A 16,764-nucleotide genomic window follows, 5' to 3' on the forward strand; every position below is an offset into this window, starting at 1 on the left:
ATTTAGTACAGTGTCTTCCCCATAGTTAGTGACTAGTTAATGATAGCAATAATTACCGGTATTATTACCTTATCAATATATTTCTCATTATCATTATTACCCACTTATTTATCAGGACTTCTTGAAAACTGATGAAGAGTTAGCAATCTAAAGAGATGGAAGAAAGCCAAGATCTGTGTCCCTATACAAATAAAATCTGCCCTCTTGATCCAGGAGCCCCCCAGCTGCCAGGCCACAGTTGCTACCCAGAGAAATGGTTAGACTTAAGTGACTATTTATTTTGCCACTTTTTTCCTGTTCTCCTCTTAAATGCTTAGGGAAATAGATGTTTATTTAATCAGCCAGCCAAGGGAAATTTCCCTTTATAACTCTCATGGAACTGAGGAATATAAAGAATGTGGTCACTTACAAAACCAGGTGAAATGGCTCATTTTCCTGTAATTTGCACCACATGCTTCAGGCAATAGTTTCATGAACACAGCGAAGAGGATAAACAGAAGGCCGATTTGCTCTTTTCTCAAACAGGTTTTTGCAGTGACATTTTGCAACAAGATAGAAATTATTTCTCAAGGAAGAAAAATTCTCATCTTCACACACAAACAAAAGAAACAAAACCTCCACAAAAGTGACATTTTTCTTCCCTAGGAAATGTCTTTCTTTCTATGAGACCTGCCTTTCACCTCTGCAGTCAGCTCCAGGTGTCAATAGAAAATGCTTTGGTGTCTCTGCCTCCTACAAACCATGAATCATTTCCAATCCCTGCAGAAATGAGAATTAACATCCTGAGTTTATGAGCTTGGCATTCATCTACAAAATCCAGGCCTCACATTTGAATATAAATATTTCTGGACAAAAAACAAGGCTTAGAGAAAAGAATCCCAAACTTCTCACGTGCTATTCCTCTCCACGCCTCTTCCTCAACCTTTAAAAACATGCACACACACAATTTAAGACCTTTCGTACTGGTTCAAAAAGCTGCTGGCATCATAGAAAACACCAAAGTAATTTGCTCCAACAAAGCCCTTCAAATGACTAGCCAGAACAATTCACAACTGTGCCTTTTGTCCTTCCATTTTAATAGCCATGGCAGAGGTGTGTAGGGGCCATAAGGAATTACTTGAGGGGTGAGCGCCACTGGAGAGATAAAGCAGGGGTCATTCCAAATACAGATTTCACACCACTTCAATGACATCCATAGCCTCCAAATGAAAATGAATCTTCTTTGGCCTTTATGGCCAGTTAGTGGGCCTCCCGTTCTTCGTGTGGTGTGGAGGACACCCATATTTTTCCAACTTAGTGAGTGTGAATGAGGCACAAACCATGATAAAGACAAACACTCTCAAAATATACACTTACCAAGCCTGGACTCCTACTGCACGGATTGATTACAGGGGTAAGCTGCCCAGGTTTGCTCCCCAATAGCATTTAAAACTACCAAAGGGCTAGCACCTTTCACTGCCTTCTTCATGGACAGCTTGCCAAGAAGGCCAGTGGCTAACTGGCCTTGAGGACTCCCCTTGTGCTGCCCCTTAAAGTACTTAGTGATATTTTCAGGGAAGCCTGTGCCTTTCCTCTGGGAGCCAGGCCAATCCTGGCAGAAGGATGGTTACCGGAGAAATCAACACGAGCATACTTTTTCATAAGCTGGTCAATTACATATTCTTACTGTTAATCTCACCTTGTGTCAAGCAACTGATTCATCTAAAACTAGGACTGTCAGATAAAAGACAGCACACACCCAGTTAAATTTGAATCTCAGATAAAACAAATATTTAGTATAAGAAGACCCACTGGGGGTATATTTATACTTAAAAATATTTGATTATCTGAAATTCAAACTTAACTGGGTGCCCTGTATTTTTACTTGCTAAATTTGGCAATGCTACTTGGAATCCCCTTGTAGCAGACTAAATTATTGTTCGAAGATATTCATGCCTCATCTTCAATGTGGGAGTTTAAATTCTCACTCCATCAAAATTTTTCTATCTTAACCATGTAACTTGCTTCAGCTTCATGGTGGGTAGAGTGTGCTTCTTACCTTGAATTGGGTTTGGCTATATAAATTACCCTGACGAATGAGAGGCTGGCAGATGTGACACACCAGAGGCTTGAACGGGGTTTGTGTAGTTGGGCTTGATCTCTTGTACTTCTCCCATTACCATGTGCCAGGGAGCAGTTCAGGCCCCAAAATGAACACGTGTGGAACAGCCCTGAGCCCAGGCATCTTTGAGGAGTGACGCACCATCAAATACAGTGCTTGATGCAGGGCTACTCAGCCAAGCCCAGCCTAGATCAGCCAACTCCTAGCCAACCTGTAGCCAAATTCAGACAGTGAATTTGGGGGCTGTTTGTTATGCAGCAGGAATGTAGCATTTGCTAACTATGACACTACTGAAATTGGTGTTAAACATAGGAAAAAAATCTTTGTTTCCTTAAATAGCTTCTTAAAATAGCCAAAGCCTCCCTTCGGTCTTCAATTGCTGTAGGTGCAGTAATCACAAAACGTTAAAGGATCTCTGCCAGGGCCTCTCTGGCAAAACACTGTGCCAAGGGTCAGAACAAGTAGGTTAAAATCCCACCTCTGCTATTTGCAAACTGTCTAATTGTGGGTAAAGAGATGAACCTCTGAGTATGTTAGCCTACCTGTGATATGGGGGTAATTTCTATCCATCCGCTCACTAAAGTTGAAGTGAGTAACCAATGAGCCAATGTGTCAAAAGTGCTTTGGTAAATTGTAAAATTCTGAATGAGTATGTATGAAGCATTTTGAAACATGTCTTGCATAGAGTAAGTGCTGTATGTGTGCGTTTGCTAAATAAACAAGTCTGTACATACAGAAATGCATAGCTATCTCCACCAGAACAATCTTATCTACTCAACATTTTTAAGCACGTGCACTGTGCTAAGCATGGTAGATGATTATAGAGTAAGGAGGTTGTTAAGGGAACTGAGAGGAAGGTTTCCTAACCCAGATGGGAAGGTCAGGAAAAGCTTCACAGAAGAAGCAAAAGATGTGGGATATTATTATTACATTAAGTTACAGTGATCTTTCTCACTCACATGCACAGATGCCGGCTGCACAAACGATGTCATGGAATTTCCTTCATAGGTTATGAGATGTGGTCATTTAGACAATGACAGCAACAGCCCCTCCCTCGTCCCACTGTAGTTATATTTTCCCAGCGTAAATATAAATGGGTGGTATGGAGAAGAGGAAAGGAGAGAGAAAAAGCCACAAAAGCCCATCGGAAACTCTATAAATCAGCCTGACTGAAGCTGTCATTTTCAAGAAAGCTGGATTAACTTGTTTTGTTTGGCTTTGTTTTTGGTGGCATGAAACCCATTTTTCACGCAAAGGATGTGAACTTTTCAATTTATATTGTCTTTGATAAAGCTAAATGCAGGCTTTTATCTACCAAGGAAAAGAATCATTAATAAATTTTTCAGTCAAAATCTATATAGCTATTGTCATTTTTAGCAGGGCTCCAGACTTCATTACAGATACCAGAACTGCATTTCAAGGTGTGACCCAAGATATGTGAAATTCAAACACGTGGAAATTCAAGAATGACTAACATCACTAATGGCCTTAATGAAGACAAAATATCAAAAAAAAAAAAGGGAAGGAAGGAAGGGAGGGATTTTTCTTTTTTGCCAATTTTAAATACAGTTTTATTTAAGACATTGCATTTTCCACTTACCATACAGTGCTTGTAAAGTGCAATGTTATTTCCTTTCCCTGTGCACACATTCCATGTTCAAGTATCAAGAATGCCCAGTTTACTAGAGCAGCTCAACTTTAAAACTGCCGTGGAATTTGCCACAAACCTGGGTCCTTCAATGTTGTGTGGAACAATGCTATATCTATGCTAGATGGCTTAATCAGCCTCTTCAATGCTGGGCTCAGAGGAGGCACCACCAGATGGAGGAGCTCCACCACGAGGGAAGCCCCCGGGCACTCCTCCTGGCATGCCTCCTGCGCTCTGGTACAGTTTGGTAGTGATGGGGTTGCAGACTTTTTCCAGCTCCTTCTGCTGATGTGCAAATTCTTTCTTCTCTGCAGTCTGGTTCTTATCAAGCCAGTTGATTATTTCATTACACTTATCAAGTATCTTCTGTTTGTCCTCATCATTAATCTTGCCTATTATTTGATAATAGTTGTATAGAAAAATCAATAAACATTTATTGAGAACCTATATACATTGAATGCTGGACACTTAAATCTAAATAAATTATGTTTCTCACTTAAATAATATGTTAATAAAATGTTTCCTCCTTAAGGAGTTCACAGTCCCCTGTAGGAAACAGACAGGCAGATGGACAATTAAGATACAGTAACAGAAACTTGATAGAAACAGAGAAATTATGATACAGTAAGAATAACAGGCTATGGAGACACAGAGGACAGAGTAGTATAGAACTTTACAGAAGGATTTTACGGAGAACATTCAATTAGGTACGATACTGAGATCTTATGGCGAAAGCTGTTAGTGATTCAGCTAATAACATTATACCCTTCCCTTCCTAACAGAAGCCTCCTCTGTTTAGGAATCAAGCAGATTTCTAAGAAGGCAGCTCTAGACCAAGGGAACGAGTCAAGTTTGTTCTGACCAGTCGCAGCCATCCCGTTTCCCTTTGCCTGTGACTGTTTAGGAGCAACCATGTGACCCGTTTCTAGACAATCAGCCATAAGACGAAACTTACTGGGCAGCTTCTGGGAAAATTCCTACCTGATTAATAAAACAGAAGAGGGCTCGAGAAAAAAAAGCCCTTGATCCACCACTTCCGTCTTTCTGCATCGGCATGCTGTCCTGTCTACGTAACATCATACATCTCTTCCTCCCTAACAGAACCTAACCTGGTGGTTATAGCTGCTGCAACTCACATAACCATAAAAAGGAGACACCACTAGCCCTCCGAGGTTGGCAGAGGGAAAAGATGAGGACAAAAGGTCGTCAAACCGCAGAGCCAATCTTGGAACCACCATCTCTAAACTTCCTGTTAAGTGAGATGAAAAATTCCCTCTATCAGTATCCTGAGACCCTGTCCCTGACATCATAGACTCTGATGAATGAGACCCTGTCCCTGACATCATAGACTCACTGTCTAGTCAAGGAGCTTAGAGTCTAGGGACATTTGGTCTGGGACATTTGGTCTGGGTCTTGAGGTATGAGTAGGAACTTGCCAGGCAGACTAATAAGGGGATGATGCATGGTAATCCAGGGAAATGCACAGAGCAGAAAAGATAAATAGATGGCAGATCATGAAGGGCTCAGGCCAGACTCGGTGTTCAGGCTGTATCTTCCAGGCAATAAAAGGCCAGGATTTAAAGCAGAGGTTAATTTAATAGAACTCACTCTGCCTGTAGTGTAAAAGCTGGATGGGAAAGAAGGAAGGCCAGAGAAAAGACACCAGTGAGTAGGCTGCCTAGTGGGGGTGAATTTAACACCTCCCTTGCCCAGGCCTTTTTGCTTTGCAGTGAGGTAAAGCTTAACTTTCGACACAGGTTAACCCAACTTCCTCTGACTTGGCCTGTCACTTTTCCTGCACTCAGTGATCCTCCACTGATATTAAGCAGGATTTGTCATTTAAATTCTTCTCTCAGAAAGTAATTTACTTGGCTTTAGCGTCAAGATCAGAACGCTAAGAAATCTGCCCTGCTTGGATGAATGACATAAACAAACAAACAACAAAAAAAAAATCAAAACCAACGAAAACCCAAAAAACTAGGAGCAATTCAAGGCTGAACTCTGTTTCTCCAGGGAAGCAAGGAAGCTTAGCAAAAGGAACCCAGAACACAGACCAAATCCAGAAGCTCTGCTGCTTATGAGCTTTGCAACTTAGATGAGCCATTGATGTCTCTCATCATCATTAGCTGCCCCGCCTGTGTAACTTAAAAGTTTGAGAAGATAATCCTCCAGCATTTGAAAATTTCAGATTCTACGATTCTAAGATGGGAATACTAATATTCATGAAAGCCTACTCTAGGTCATGTACTCTGCTAAGCCGTTTACACATTTTATTTCATTTGATCCTACTACCAACCCTATGCGCGCTATTATACCCATTGTTCAGATGAGCAAACTGAAACCCACTGATACTGATGATCTATCACAACAGGAAGCAGCAGAACCAAGATCAGAACCCAGGCCCCACTGACCTCAAAACCAATGTCTGTGTTTTTAGTAACTTTTCTTCCATGATGTTCTAAACGTACAAGATTAGCGTAGAAATTTTGGAAATACACAATCAATGTAAAGAATCATACTGTGTTGTCTTAAATCTGCAATGAGAATTGTGAGATTATGCTGGATTTTATTTTCCTCTTTATGTCTACACATAAAAACATTTCATATTTTCTTTTTTTTACTCTATGCAAATATTCTTTCATAGTTGACATCTAACACTTCATATAGCTTTGAACCATGTTTTGTTTACTAAATATCCTCCTGAGCATTTGCTCTGTTATTAAAATTCTTCATAAATATTTTGCGGCTGCACCACATTTTTTAAACTACTCCCTATTACTAGATATTCAGGATAGATTTTCATGAGGTTTCTTTTTTAATATAAATAACACTTTGTCAAACATCTTTTGGAGTGATTGAGAAAATGATTTGCAAAATTTATATTTTCCACGGTCCTGTTATATATTATCAATATGCTTTGCCATTTTAAAAAGTTTAAGCAATTCACCCTCACAAGCACTCTATCAAAGTGTCTACTGCATGCAGTCCTCCTGACATTTTTTAAATCTTTAACCATTATGGTCAAATGTATCTTCTATTATCTTTGATTCTTAAAGAGGTTGACCATGTTTTCTGTGTTTATTATTTTGATTTCCTCTCTGATGAATGGGCTGTCCATTTTTTTAATTAAGATCTCAGTGTTTTACTTATCAATGGGCTCCTTATACATCAGCATCTTCAACCTATTGTCTGTCGTGTACATCACGTGTACACCCAATGTAAGAATTTCTTGTTCTGCTTTTCCCACTGGTTCTATAGATCATAAATGTAATGGTGTGAACCAGACAAGCAGGAGGCTGCGGCCTGAAAAACTGACACAAAAGATTTTTTAAAATTTACTTAATCTGCCCAGGTCACTCCATTGGCCTGCACTACGGTGACCAGAGGCTGTGATGCAGGTGAGTAAGTTTGAAGGTTAAGGATTCCAGGAATCTCCTGTTAGTACATCTCCTTGGCCCTGAGGTGATCACACTGCCTGTGGGGGTTGATGATTCCAAGCAGTTTGCCAGCAAGAGGTTGACCACCTTCACAGCAGCGCCCTGACTATCTAGGTCACTGCTTTCTGCCCCTACATACTGGCCGCAGCTGATGTGATGACAGGTATTTCTCTCCATTCCATTTATGCAATAAAGTTCATTGACGTGCTCTCCTGTTTCTGTGAACCTTGACATTTTCCTTAATATCAGTGAGACATGCCCTGAATGCCATTCGTTCTTTCATCCATTCATTCTTTCATCCATCCATTCAAACAGATATTCATTGAACATCTGTTATTTGCCAGGCACTGTGATTGGCAATGAAGATAAAATAGTAAGCAAAAACAAACACAATCCCCAACCTCGTGGATTCTCGTGAGAAGAAATGACATTAACTACATAATTAAGCAAATAAAGGTGGCTGGAGCAGTGTCCTGGTGAAGCACAGGAGACGTGGCTGAAGAGGTAAACCTGAGTGGATCAAACACAGCCTTGAACAAAAAGAAGCCACTGACTGTGGTAACCACATTTGGACTTTGGAAAGGTCACTCTGCTTTTTGGACAGGGTAAAATGTGGGGTTGGGTGAAATTAACATTTCAGAGAGGCACAGGAGAACATTTGGTCTCAGAGAAGCGATGAGAGTAGCTCGTACTACAGCAGACATAAAGATGGAGCTTCTTCATTTGCTCTTGCCTCCTTCTATTCATCTGTTCTGTTGGACCAGGTCCCAAACACCATAATAGTACGACTGAGTAGGGAAAATGCGCTAAGGGGAGGATAGGCACCTCCTATAAATATTATTTTAGCTATCACCTGTAGGACAAAACTGAATCTCAAGTGCCCTTTTTCCAGAGTGAACCTGGTGTTAAGAAGCCAGCTAGTCAATATATTGAGCCAATGAACCCCCACTCCATGTGGTGTTTTCTGACACCAAATACACCATTCCAACACCAAACAGTTCTCCAATTCTCTGACTCCAACTGGGGGTCCCACAGCTCATTTCTGACGGTAACTACCCAGAGTCAGAGCAGACCCCTCAAGCTGAGGGTTCAGTCCCACAAGACCTGCCTCTCTCCAGATGCCATCTGCAAGTCTCAGGTTTCCAGGCTACTTGCACTTCTGTCCAACTTGGCTACAAATTCAGGGCTTTTCACCACTCCTCCCTCAGACTTCATAATTTGCTAGAACAAGTCACATAGTATAAGGTGCTATCCTTATTATTACAGTTTATTATAAAGGCTACAAATGAAAGCTACATGAAGACGTACATAGTTTGAGGCCCAAAAGGGTCCTGAACACAGGAGCTTCCATCCACATGGAGTTGTGGTGCACCATCCTCCTGGTCAGTGAGTATGTTCACCAACTTGGAGGATCCCCAAACTCCATTGTTTAGGAGCTTTCATTTTGTAGGTACAATTTATTAAAACGTTGGTTAATGGTGATGGAACTCAATCTCAGGCCCCTCCCCGTCTCCGGACTTGGAATAAAGTAGGAGCTGAAGATTCTGACCCTCTAATCACACGGTTGGTTTTTCTGGTGACCAGCCCCCATCCTGGAACTATTTTAGCTCACCTTTCACTTGAGTCATCTTGTTGGCCTACAACAGACATTCTTATCCAGGGAATTCCAAGGGTTTTAAGGAGCTCTGTGCCAGGAACCAGTGACAAAGACCAAGTATTTATTTTTTTATTATACCACACACTTCTTTTCCCAGTACATTTTAATCCCTTCTTATTTGTAAGGCAAAACATTAAAAGCAAGTCTTTCTTCCAGACAGAAGAGTAACATCATATTGGGAATTCATACAATCATTCTAACATCTATTTGGGGCCTTTTAAAATGAATTAATTTTTAAAAAGGTAATTGTTAAGTACCTACTGTGTGCCAGATACTGTCCCAGGAGCCGAGAATATAGCCATGGCAAAGATGGACAAGATTTACACCCCAAGAGAATGTACACTCTACTGGGAAGACGGACATATGCACATATGTACAATGGACAAATATATTTCTATTCATATTTATAATCTCAGGTAGTGGTTAGTGCTGTGAAGAACACAGGTAGGACAACAGGATATAAGAGGACAGTGGGGAAATATTTTAGATAGAGCAGGGGTCAGAGGAAGTCTTTCTGAGGAGAAGGAGACTTCTGGCTGAACCTTAAACCTTGAGAGGGAGGAAACCAAAGACTTTGGGAAAGAGAATTTTAAAAAAGAGGAAGAGAAGGTGCAAGAGATTTGTATTTGTCAGGTTGTGGTTATAGCTATAACCAACGGCCCCCAAGTCTCAATGACATAACACTATAAAAGTGTATTTCTCACCGAGACTACAGCACAGTCCAATACGGGCCACAAGGGAGACAGAGAACGTGCACTGCCCCACGAAATCACTGAAGCGCAGACTCCTTCCCAAGTGTGGCTTCACCATCTGTTAAGGCCTCATCCTCCTCTGCATTCAAGTAGTAGATGGAGAAAGACAACACAAAGTTGCATGTGAATGGTATCATGGCCCAGAACCAGAAAGGTGCAGCCCACCTTTTACTGTGGGCTACCGTCTACAACTCAGACACCCACCTGTCAGGAGGTAAGGGAATGCGTGTGTCCAGGAATAAGAGGGAAATGATTTAGTCAACAACTAGCCAGTGTTTGCCACGGGCCCTGAGATGGAAGTAATCTTGGTGTTTGCACAGGTCATGAAAAGAGGAGGGATTTTATCCTAATTGTCAATAGGGTGCTGACGATATATGATTTCCATTTGGGAAAAAAATCACTCTGGCTGCTGGGTAGAGAATAGATCGGAAAGGGGTACATAATGGAAGCAAGATAATTGCTTTAAGTGTTTGCACTGGTTCCAGGGAAAGCACTGCACGAAGGCTTTAGCAGCAGAGATGGTGAGAAGTGCTCGCAGAGATGGTGAGAAGTGCTCAGACTCAGAACGTTTTGAAGGCACCGCTGACAAAACTGCTTATAGATTGAATGTGGGGTTTGAAGAAATCGAGGACAGCTCTTTTGAGTCTGAGCCCAGAAGAAGATGTGAAATTTCCTCAGATGGAAAAGTCTACGAGAGAAGCAGTTTCAGTGGAGTAGGAAAATCAAGAGTCCATCTTGGCCAGGGCAGATGTGAAGAGGGTAGGGACATCCAAGAGCTGCTGTCCCAGGAGAACTGAATATGTGAATCGGGCACTTAGGAGAGAAGTCAATGCATTTGGGAGTCACTGACGTACAATCGTTATTTAAAGCCATGGAACTGGATGGGTGTATTGTGTCAGGAGGGTAGACAGAGTATGCGGGGTAAAAAAATTCAAAGGCTGATGGATTTGGGGAAGGAAATATGAGGACGGCAACCATTATTTTCAATGAAGAATAAGATATTTATCATCTGCGAGAGAGGCTTGTAGAAATGAGGCAGGAAGTATATGTATAGAAAAGTGTAAAAATCATACACTAAGAAAAGGCGCCGCACCAGGGAAGTGTGGCAGACTGTCCGGCAGAGCCTGGTGCCCATGTGAGACATGTGTCTATGAAGTGAGACCAGTCTACCCTGTTCGGAGATGTCCTCCAGCACTGCTCAGCCACTTGGGTGCAGGCACAGAGTAGGAGGGTATGGATTTCACTAGGCCAGGGTTTAATCAGATCAGTTTAAAGGGGGCAGCAGGCAAAGAAGGATGGGTGCTGTGTAATTAGGAATGTGGCCCATCAAAAGAGAGGTCAGCCTTTGTTCTGACATCTGAGAGCTAAACTCCAAACCCTTGGAATTTCCTCAATGATAGGAATGTCTTTTGTTATTCATGGTGGGCCCCTCAGACCACACTTAAGAGTTTATGGAAAGAAGATAGCTTAGGGTGGGACTGGTCACATCTGATAAGACTGGACAGGGGACTGGCCATTGCAGAAAAACCAAGTGTGTGTTTACAAAGCAGGGGCTTTGTGTCATATGCTATCAGATGACCCTGAGTCAGACTTTAACCACCTGGGCAGTCAATCATTTCTACATGATAAAGCTCCAACAAAAACTCTGAACTCCAAAGCTTTGATGAGCTTACTGAGTTGGCAATACTCCATGGATATTATCACATATCAATGCCGGAGCTCTGTGTTTGGAACCCTAGCAGACTCTGCCCAATGAGTCTCTTCCTCCAGCTGATTTTATGATCCTTTCCTTGTAATAAACATAACTATGAGCATAATAGCTTTCAGTGAGTTCTGCGAGTCTGTCCAGCAAATTTTCAAACCTGAGGATGGCTTTGGAGACCCCTCTGTTACAGGTTGAACTGTGTCCCCCCCCCAAATTCATATGTTGAAATCCTAACTCTCAGGACCTCAGAATGTGACGTTATTTAGAAATTGGGGCATTGAAGATGTAATTAGTGAATTTAAGGTAAAGCCATGCTGGAATAGGGTAGGCTTCTAATCCAATATGACTGGTGTCCTTATAATGAGGAGAAATTTGGACACAGACACACACACAGGCAGAATGTCATATGAAGATACAGGCAGAGGTTGGAGTGATGCTCCTGCAAGCCAAGGAATGTCAAAGGTGGCCAGCAAAACACTAGAACCCAGGATAGAGGCATGGGACAGATTCTCCCTCACAGCGCTTACAAAGATTCAATCCTCCCAACACCTTGATCTTGGACTAGCCTCCAGGACTGTGAGACAATAAATATATGCTGTTTAAGCCACCCAGTCTGTGGTATTTTGTTACAGCAGCTCTAAGAAACATCCCCAAGTTGGTGACAGAAGTTTTGGGCAGACTTGGCAGTCCAGAGCATGAGGCTCTTAATGTCACAATTTGGCTGACTCCAGGGAGGTGTCTAGGCTAGATACAGAAGGATGTGATGACATGTGGAAACACGGATGGTGAGAAAACAGTAAGGACAACAGACTGAAGGTCTCAGTGTGGTTAAAGAATTACTGTACTTGGGATAGTCAAAGAGTGAGATGGAAACGTAGGGTTGGTGATCAGAGGGTGATCTCACAATCCCAATCTTACAATAGAGGTTTGGGAGGTGATGCATTTATTGGTAATTACAAAGTGTAGCGTGAGACCAGGGGCAAGCGAGGCTGAAGTGGAGGAGAAGAAGTCACCATCAGAGAAAAGGAACCAAGAGAACCAGTGCTGACTGATCATCTACATAGATGCTGAAGTTCCCAGTAATGATGACAGGCATAGTAGGGAAGAAGGGAGAGGCTTGGCATCATATTCCTCAGTGAATAAGAGGGAACAACTCAGGTGTCCATAGGTGAAATCTAAAAGAAAGGCTATTGGGTCTGATGACAGGCTTTCATGGAACCTGAGCAGTGACTGAAGGAGGACTTACAAATGGCTTGAAAGTGTCAATGAGAAGGGATCAAGAATGATACCCACCCACCTCCAAGTCTTAGTACAAGGGAGGCCCTGCCTTGTACTGGATTATGAATTTACTCATAATTCATATACCTGCAGATTAGGGATCTGATACTCAGAGTATATACTGAGCATATACCCTGAGCATATACCCTCTAACCCTGTAGATTAGCGATAACCAAAGTGGTAGTTTCAAAAAGTCCCTGTCTGTCCTAAGCATAAAAGTTATGTGGGGACTCCAGACACCCAAGACATGAAATAGAGAAGAAACAGCACACCTTACATAGCTAGAAAGTTGAAGAGCTTGGACTTGAACTCTGTTCTCTGTGGCTCCAGATATAACACCTTTACAAACAGAAACAACTGCTGCCCTTCCTTGGGAAGAATTATACTTCCCCATCTCACTGACGTCAGGCTTTGGTCAAAAAGATGTGAGCAGAATTAACGTGCATCACTTCCCTGCAGAAGTTTTAGGTCCAGTGTGTCATCGTGGTGTTCTCTTTTCCCTCTGCCGTAAGACCAGAATGTTCTAGAGAAAGGCAGCTCCATCAGTCTGGGTCCCAGAGGAGGACCATCTGGAGCAGAGGCTCAGATAATTGCAAATGACATCCAGCATGAATACAATAAATGTTGGTTGTTGAAAACCACAGAGACCTTGGAGTCACTTGTTATGGCTGCATAGCCTATCCTATCCTAACTGATATAGGGAGGAATCTAGGATTACCTGAGCTTCCAAGTTTGGGTACCTAGATAGGTGGAAATCCCATTCACTAAGCCTGCAAATACAGGAGGAGAAAGCAATTTTCCCCAAAATGCTGTTTCTCCAGCAGCCTGGGCTTCCTGATAACTATTTGCAAAATTTCCCCACAGCTTAGTCATTCTGTGAATGAACTTGGCAGTAGTAACTCTCCACATTGGAAGTAGCCCTCAAATGGTACCCCTGACATTCTACCCCAGTAGCCATCTCCCTCCAGCTTTACTAGGGATGCCGGGGTGGGGGAAGGGATGGTAGGGGCATCTGTACATGCCCAGAGGTCACAGGAAAATGTCTTACTGCTCTCCAGAAAAATGTTCACAATGTTGACACAACAAAAAGGGACTTGCTAGCAGCTAGACGACACAATAAGTACATTCCCATGGCCTGGAACAAGTCATTTTAAGACACATTGTTTAGACTATAAGCTCCTCACAACTTCACTTGTTTCTATTACACTTTACTAGTTTATTCCTGTTCAAACAGCCAGAAAAATAATGGGAACAGAACAAAGCCTCCTTTCACCTAGAGTTATATCCTCCTTCTTCAGTTTTTCCCAGCAAGCATTTTCTTGTATCTTACGGCAAGAGTTTACTGAGATAACAGCCCAAAAGGTAGAACCCTCACGCGTGCATTTGTAACATCACCCCACATCCTTTCCTGAGTGTGACTGATAGTGGCTCCTTCATTAAACTTATCTCCAGAACACAGGGAGGATGCACCTGTTAGTCACTAGCCTATTTGTTCAGTTCTTGCTCCTATCAGCCTTCCTTTATTTTGTTTCTTTATCAAAGGCCTGTTGGAGGAGTTGAACATCCAAGCCCAATGTGCAGCTGAGAACACTAAGTTATCCTACCCTCTTTCAGATGGAGCTGCCACGCTACGGTAGGAGGCTGGGGGAAGGACCCACTCTCAGAGACTCCTCAGGAGTAAACCCCAAGATGAGCTCTGTTCAGACTTTTACCGTCACTGCCCTGTTTGACAGTAACGGTCCCTTAAGTGCTCCCAGTCTCCTGTCGCACCCCATCCAACTGATCCATCATCCACCACGCAGCAAGAGAGAGCTTTCTAAAATACAAATCCGATCACACCTCTGTCCTGCTTGGAATCCTTCTGCAGATCCCCATGAGGGAGAAAGTTAAGTACTCATTCTTTAGCACTTATACAAAGCCCCTCACCGTCTCTCCTCAGGCTAATTTTCTAGATTTTTCCTTCTGTGTGCTGCTCTCTTTGCATAGACTTTAAGTCTTTCCTACCTGGAAAACTCTTTTTGTATCTTTCAAATCCAAATCCTTCTCCGGAAGCTACCCCATGCGCGCCGCACCCCACCCCATCCCATATTCCATCCCAACCTCAGTGGGGTAAAGGGCTGCCTCACCATGGTTCTATGACTGCACCCAGTTATAGTCTCACTACTTCTTATATGGTGTCATTTCCAACCAATTTTTATATTCACAAGAAAAAAGAACCATCTTATTCTAGCATGAGTGTAGTGTCCAACATATAAACAGGCTTCATTTCTGTTTACAAGCATTTATAGTGTGAAGTGGTAGGAATCAAAGGTAAGAAAGTCTCAGTCCTTGCTGTAGAGGAACAGGCAGAACTGTAGGGCAAACAAGCACATTCACAAATAATTGTATTATGTAATAAATAAAACTACATCACAAGAGGTCCACATATCTTTCTTAAAGGAAAAAGGTGAATGAACCAAAGAACAGTTGGGAGGAATTATGACCTTATCGCTGGCTTTGTTTGGAGATTAAAAATGGTTTAAGGAGATATCTATGGGTGCCAAGTGGACAAAGTGTGGACTTGTGATGGTTAATTTCATGCAGCAGTTTGACTGCGCCAGAGTGTCAAAATATTTGATCAAGCATTAATTTGGGTGCTTCCTTTGCAGTGTTTTTGGATGAGATTAACATTTAATTTTTTTAACATCTTTATTGGAGTATAATAGCCTTACAGTGTTGTGTTAGTTTCTGCTGTATAACAAAGTGAATCCGCTATATGTATACTTATATCCCTATATTCCCTGCCTCTTGCATCTCCCTCCCCACCTCCTTATCCCACCCCTCTAGATGTTCACAAACCACCAAGCTGATCTCCCTGTGCCACGCAGCTGCTTCCCACTAGCTATCTATTTTACATTTGGTAGTGTATATATGTCAATTCTAATCTCTTTGTCCCAGCTTACCATTCCCCCTTCCCGTGTCCTCAAGTCCATTCTCTACACCTGCATCTTCATTCCTGTCCTGCCCTTAGGTTCATCAGAACCATATTTTTAAATTCCATATATATGAGTTAGCATATGGTATTTGTTTTTCTCTGACTTACTTCACTCTGTATGACAGACTCTAGTTCCATTCACCTTACCACAAATTACTCAATTTCATTTCTTTTTATGGCTGAGTAATATTCCATTGCATATATGTGCCACATCTTCTTTATCCATTCATCTGTCAATGGGCATTTAGGTAGCTTCCATGAGCTTGCTATTGTAAATAGTGCTGCAGTGAACATTGTGTTACATGACTCTTTTTGAATTATGGTCTTCTAAGGGTATATTCCCAGTAGTAGGATTGCTGGGTCATATGGTAGTTCTATTTTTAGTTTTTTAAGGAACCTACATACTGTTCTCCATAGTGGCTGTATCAATTTACATTCCCACCTTAGGGGAAATGGTTTAGAGGAAATGGATCTTAGAGGAAATGGTTTCAATTCTTCACCACTGAGAACGATGATGGCTGTGGGTTTGTCATATATGGCCTTTATTATTTTGAGGTAGGTTCCCTCTATGTCTACTTTCTGGAGGGTTTTTATCATAAATGGGTGAATTTTGTCAAAAGCTTTTTCTGCATCTATTGAGATGATCATATGGTTTTTATTCTTCAGTTTGTTAATATGGTGTATCACACTGATTGATTTGCGTATGCTGAAGAATCCTTGCATCCCTGGGATAAATCCCACTTGACGATGGTGTATGGTCCTTTTAATGTGCTGTGAGATTCTGTTTACTAGTATTTTGTCCAGGAGTTTTGCATCTATATTCATCAGATATATTGGCCTGTAATTTTCTCTTTTTTGTGACATCTTTGTCTGGTTTTGGTATCAGGGTGATGGTGGCCTCGTAGAATGAGTTTGGGAGTGTTCCTCCCTCTGCTATATTTTGGAACAGTTTGAGAAGGACAGGTGTTACCTCTTCTCTAAATGTTTTATAGAATTCACCTTTGAAGCCATCTGGTCCTGGGCTTTTGTTTGTTGGAAGATTTTTAATCACAGTTACAATTTCAGTGCTTGTGATTGGTCTGTTTATATTTTTTATTTCTTCCTGGTTCAGTCTTGGAAAGTTGTGCTTTTCTAAGAATGTGTCCATTTCTTCCAGATTGTCCATTTTCTTGGCATATAGTGACTTGTATTAATCTCTCATGATCCTTAGTA

The sequence above is a fragment of the Delphinus delphis genome, chromosome 7, assembly GCF_949987515.2.
Source record: "Delphinus delphis chromosome 7, mDelDel1.2, whole genome shotgun sequence".
In the NCBI taxonomy this organism is placed as follows: domain Eukaryota; kingdom Metazoa; phylum Chordata; class Mammalia; order Artiodactyla; family Delphinidae; genus Delphinus; species Delphinus delphis.